Raw genomic sequence first — 6,073 nt, 5'->3', positions numbered from 1 at the left:
CAGTTTTCTTATATATACAATGGGCATAATAATATTACCTACTTCACAGGGTCACTGTGAGGATCAAATGAAATGATTTATGCAAAATCTTTTGCAAAGCTTAAAATTCTAAATGGTAGTTGGGTATGATTACTTATTAAAACTTTACTATGTGTCAGTATTTGTGCTAAGTCATAGGGAAGCAAGAAAAAAGCGAAAAGAGTCCCTGCTCACAAAGAGCTTTCTCAAATTCTAATGAGGTGGGAGGAGGGGACAACAGATGTATTCCAATATTACATATAAATACAAAATAGCTAGAAGGTTAATTTAGAGGAGATGGCACTAGAAACATAGTCACTCCTAGTCATTAAAAAAAAAAAAAACAGCAACCCTGAAGACACCTACAGAATCATGGTATTGAATAAATGAATGAAGCATTTATTATGTACTTACTATTATTCAAAACACTAAGTGGTTGAGATGCAAATAGAAAAGACCTTCCTTGCTCTTCAGGAGCTCACACGCTATGTGGAGAACATCTCTGGCAGGTTTCAGCTGTAACTCAGATGGAAAAGTCATATGGTCCCTAGGGTACAGCAGCAAAGCAAATGGTAATACCTCTTTTTTTAAATGTCATTTTCACTGATAAAACCATATCAATATCTGATGTTGAACCATTGGACAGTGCCAAGGACTTTGATGGCAAGGGCTTTTTTTTTTCCGAGTCTTTAATAGATATGGCAAGCAGAAGACTAAATGTGAACTAGAGAATTATGGGTCAGGGCAATCAATATATAGGCAATTTAGAAGAAAGAACACCACCTTAGGCATAGCTTAGGCCATGTCTCCCCTGAGTTTCTTCTTGATTTCTCTTGGAGCTATTCAGAAAGTGACCTCGGATATCTAGTGTGTGGCTCTATCTAGGGGAAAAGAGGAACTCTGTGCTCAGTCTTGATAATCAGGGCAAGGTTCTTCTATGGTAACACATTGGACAAAGACTGTACAAACTACATCCTCTCTTTCTTTCCTCCCCTCTGTTCCTTCCCTTTTTTCCCCTTCCCTTCCTTTCTCCTAGAAAAGACTATCTGAGATTGGGGATTAGGTGAGGGGAAGAGAAGAGTAGTGGACTGCATCAAATACCAATCACTGGTGTTTAGCACACCTTCTCATTCAACACTTTTCCCTTTTTTCTAAAGAGGGAAGTGGGGGGCAAAGAAGACGAAAAGTATACAAGGATAGAATGGGGTGGAAGTACACAGTTAACAATAATAACTATAAATATGAATGAAATGAACTCACCCATAAAATGAAGGGGGGTGGTAGAATGAACTAGAAAGAAGAATCCAGCAATATATTGCTTACAATAAAATATTTGAGAAACAAAAATTCACACAAAATTAAAATAAGGGGATGGAACAAAATATCTTATGCATTAGGTGAACCCATAAATACCTACTGATAGTGTTTTCTTTTTCTTTCCCATCATTATACATAAGCATCATAGGCATCTTAAAAAACACTGATAGTCTTCCTCTTCCTTCACATATGTCTTCTACAATGTAAAATGTAGCTGGAGAAGTAAATTACATGTGGGACATGTATGTGGGACAAAACAATTATGCATGTGAGCATTAGTACAGGGAGTATTGATCAGGGAAGTTCTATATTCAATATATGTACCTTCTCATGGAGAGTATGGATATCCTCATTAGTATCTTTTTCAAAAGAGAAGGATAAATCTTAATGGAGTGTTAGATACTGAGGATCTTCCAAAAATAAATAGACTGATTTATAATTTATAATTTATAATTCCTTATAATGTATAAGACAGGGGCTCTCAATCTGTGATATAGATGTCCTGGTAGTATGAGAAGTTTGTCAAGAGTGTGCATGGAATATTTGGTGAATCTTTATATTAGCCTGCTGAAATATCCCCAAATAATTTTAGTGAAAAACTCTTTATTTTATCTCATTTCATAAGTGTATATGTAATCATACATATATGTATATGAATGTAATTGTATATATACATGTATATGTATATATATAATCTTATAATCATATATATGTAAATTCTAGAATTTATACATACATATATATGTAAATTCCAGAATGTATTTCCTTTCACATCAAATAGGTATGTGGGGATGTTTACTAAAAGTCAAGGGGTACAGGCACCAAAAAAGTTGAGGAACATTTCTCCTAGACAATGAGTTTCAGTGATTGGACTAACTCTTGAGATCAGACTTGGTCCCTGTACTTTGAGTACCCTGGATCATTGGTTTGGCATAAAGTAATATAATACTAAGACCAATACCAACTCTCTACAACCTTTACCAGATATAAGGCACCCTCACAGCAACTCAAAATGCCTACAGAAATGATTATATTCCCTCACAAGGCATAAAACAACCATCTGCAATACCGCTCTGCAGCCGGGTATGGTATGGCCTTCCTAAAGCTGTTTTATTTGAGTCTTTAACAACCCTTTCCAGCATTCCATAATGCCAGCTGCTTGAGGGTGATATGGTATATGGAAAGTTCATTTTATGTTCTGTGTTCCTGGGCCAACTTTTAGACTTTCTTGGTATAAAGTGGGATCCTTGATCGGAAGCTATGGAGTATGGAATTCCACAACAGTATATCAAGCACTCTGTTAGTTTCCTAATGGTTGTAAACGTTTTTGTTTGGTGCCTTGGAAAGGCAGGGCCAAATCCTGAATTAGTATTACCAGCCAGCACCAATCTTTGCTTGTTCCATGCAGGAAGAGGCCCTATGAAACCAATTTGGCACTGGGTTCTGGTCGCTTTCCTCAGAGGATTTTGCTATATCTGGGGCTCAAGATTGGTTATGGGTGCTCACATCTTAGGTAGCCACAGGGGAAAGATTATGTTTACTTAATAACATCTTGTGATGTCTAGCTTATACATAGCCTCTCTCCTTTCTTTCCTGTCTACTCTGCTCATGGACACACCAGGAAAGATCAGGGAATCCAGATAATTTTCTACAGTAGTTTTTGCTATGGAATAGGGAAAAAAATGATAAAGCCAAACATTGTATTACTAGGAATACAAATAGAAAAACTAAGACAGCCCCAACCCTGTAGGAGTTTGCATTCTAATAGGGGGAGATGATACATACAGGAGAGTTTAGCTGCAGGGCAGATAGAAAGACCCTGTTGTCCTTAAGGGACAGCAGCAGAACAACTGGCAAGGCATAGGCAGGGGTGGGGAACCCTCGGCCTTAAAGCTACGGTGGCCCCACCCCTGACCTAGAGATACTTAGAGCACCCTGTGCACACAAAGTTCTGGGAGGGGCCATTCAGTGCCAATAATTATAAATCACAAGATGTTGGCAATATTGTTTCTCTGTTCATCTTTGATAGTGGTGTATTTTTTTGGCCACATAAATGCCTGGCAATTCCATTCAGTGACTCTCTCACTATCCATTATGCAACACATTAGCAAATATTTAAGTGCCTACTACGTACCAGGAATTGTGCAAGGCATTGGGGATGCAACAGTAGAAATAGAACAGTCCCTGCCATCAGGGAGCTTACATCCTATCAAAGGAAACAACATGTACATGTATAAGTGTATGCAGAATATAGACAAAATGATTACAAGGTCATTTGGGGAGTGATGACAGTAGCATGTGTTGGGGGTGGAGGGTGGTGATGGCTTAGGAAGGGCTTCATATAGAAGATGGAGTTTGATCTGAGTCTGGAAGCCCTACTCCATATTGCCTTAGCTCCTGTTTTCTACCCTTGCAAACCAGGTGCCAGCCCATTTGCTTATGAATCTCTCTAAATATGCACAATCTTCCAAGTCTCATTCTTGGCCTTCTTACACCACAGGTCAGTCAATTGAGATGACTGATTTTTCACCTTGCATCACCAAACTAGTGATGCTAACCAAGGGGTGACTGCTGTCTATTGACTAGTGATTTCTTTCATTCTCTGGGGAGGCATGGTTGCTTTTGACTCACACTTTTTGAGGGGGATGGAAACTCTATCAACCTTTTACTTCACACAATCAAACAGAGTGGCTCTAACATTGGTTAGGTCCTCTTCAAGAATGAAAGACCACCACCACCAACAAGGAAACTAATATAGCATTTATTCCAATTATTCCATATAGCTATTCCTATAACACATCAGGAGGCTAATGAAAGCACCTAGGGAGCCCCTAGGCCCTTTGGTTAAGCAAATCTTCATCATTACTCTGTCACTTACCTAGTCTCCATGAGCCGGTGTTCAAGGACTCCTTAAATATCTGGTTGGTAATTTCCCTTTATGCAGTGCATGGTAAAGGACATAAGTGACCTTAGGTTTCAGTGACAGAGAGAATTGTATCAATTATAAAGAGGAGTTTTCTATTCTTCACTATGCCTTAGATGAGATTACAGTGTGTATGTGTGTGAGTGTGTGTGTGTGTATGTGTGTGAGTGTGTGCTCACATTCATGGGTGTGTTGTGGGGGACTATGAGGGGACAGTGGCAGTGGGGAAGTAACTATTCTTAACTTGGCTAAAATCACAGTATCATAAATCTAAAGCTGGAAGGGACTTCAAAGTCCATCTATTCCAACTCCTCATTTTACAGATAAAAATGTTGAGGAGCAAGTTAGTTAAACACTTACACAAAGTCACATAAGTATTAAATCTCAAAGGATCCCAGGGTTAAGGTCCTTCCTAATCAGGTAATAGACTGTGAACTCAGAAACCTGACATGGCAGTTAGGTAGTACAGTTGATAGAAAGCCAGCCTGTGGAAGACCTGAGTTCAAATTTTGCCTCAGAGACTTACTATCTGTGTGACTTAATCTCTGTTCACCTCAGTTTCCTCATCTGTAAAATGAAGATAATAATAGCACCTACCTCCCAGGGTTGTTGTAAAAATCAAATGAGATAATATTTGTAATGTGCTTAGCACAGTGCCTGCACATATTAGGCAATATATAAATTTTATTGTTATTATTATATAGACATAGGTTAGCTTTTCTTTATTTTTTCTTTTAAATTGAATTGATTTTTTCAATTAACAAAAATCTATTTTCTCTTCTGTTTTTGAAAAAGAGAAAAAATCCTTATAACAAATATGCATAGTCAAGAAAACATTATATATATACATACATATACATATACATATATATATACATATACATATACATATACATATACTTATGTACATACACATCTCAATCTGGGTCCAGTTCATCACTTCTCTATCAGGAGATGGGTAGCCTGCTTAATCATGAGTTCTTTAGAATTGTGATTAGTAATTGTATTGATCAGAATTTTTAAGTCTTTCAAAGTTGTTTGGCTTTACAATGTTGTTATTATATTAATTATTTTCCTGTCTCTGCTCACTTCACTGCGTGAGTTCACATGAGTCCTCATAGATTTTTCTGAAACCATTCCCTACATCATTTTCCATAGCACAATAGAATTCCTTTGTATTCACATACCATAATCTATTGTGTCATTCTCCAATTTAGGGGCACTTCCTTAGTTTCCAGTTTTTTTGTCACCACATAAAAAGAAATACTATTAATATTTTTTGTACTTGTGGTTTCTTTCCCTTTTTCTTTGCTCTCTTTGGAGGATGTCGGCCTAGTAGTGGCATTGCTAGGTCAAAGGGTTTCCTTTGCAATGTAACTATCTTTATTTATATGTAAATTCTGGGTACAGAAATGTCATCAGACCATTTTCAGCTTCCCTCCAGAGATTTTTGCAAAGTTGTCCTGCTTCTAATGCAGTCCTGCTTCCGCTCCCTCAGCAGTTTACTTGGGGTATTGAGCAGTAGAAGCTCAGCTCACAATCTCTGGACTTTTATTGTTCCCAGCATTCTCAGGCAGAACCATTATTTGCCTCCTATTCATGGGAGCATCTCTTTGAATCCAAAGAATTAGAGGGAAGATCACTGCCATGTGCCACAAAGGGAGTTAGGGGACTTCGTGCATAGAGTGCTGAGCCTGGAGTCAGGAAGATCTGAGCTCAATTCCAGCCTGACACTAGCTGTGTAATTCTTGGGTAAGTCACTTCCCCTTTTTCTGTCTCACTTTCTTCAAATGTGAAGTGAAGATCATAATGGTA

Source organism: Vombatus ursinus, unplaced genomic scaffold (genome assembly GCF_900497805.2).
Source record: "Vombatus ursinus unplaced genomic scaffold, bare-nosed wombat genome assembly UNPS02014826.1, whole genome shotgun sequence".
Lineage (NCBI taxonomy): Eukaryota > Metazoa > Chordata > Mammalia > Diprotodontia > Vombatidae > Vombatus > Vombatus ursinus.
Note: the sequence above shows the minus strand (reverse complement) of the source record.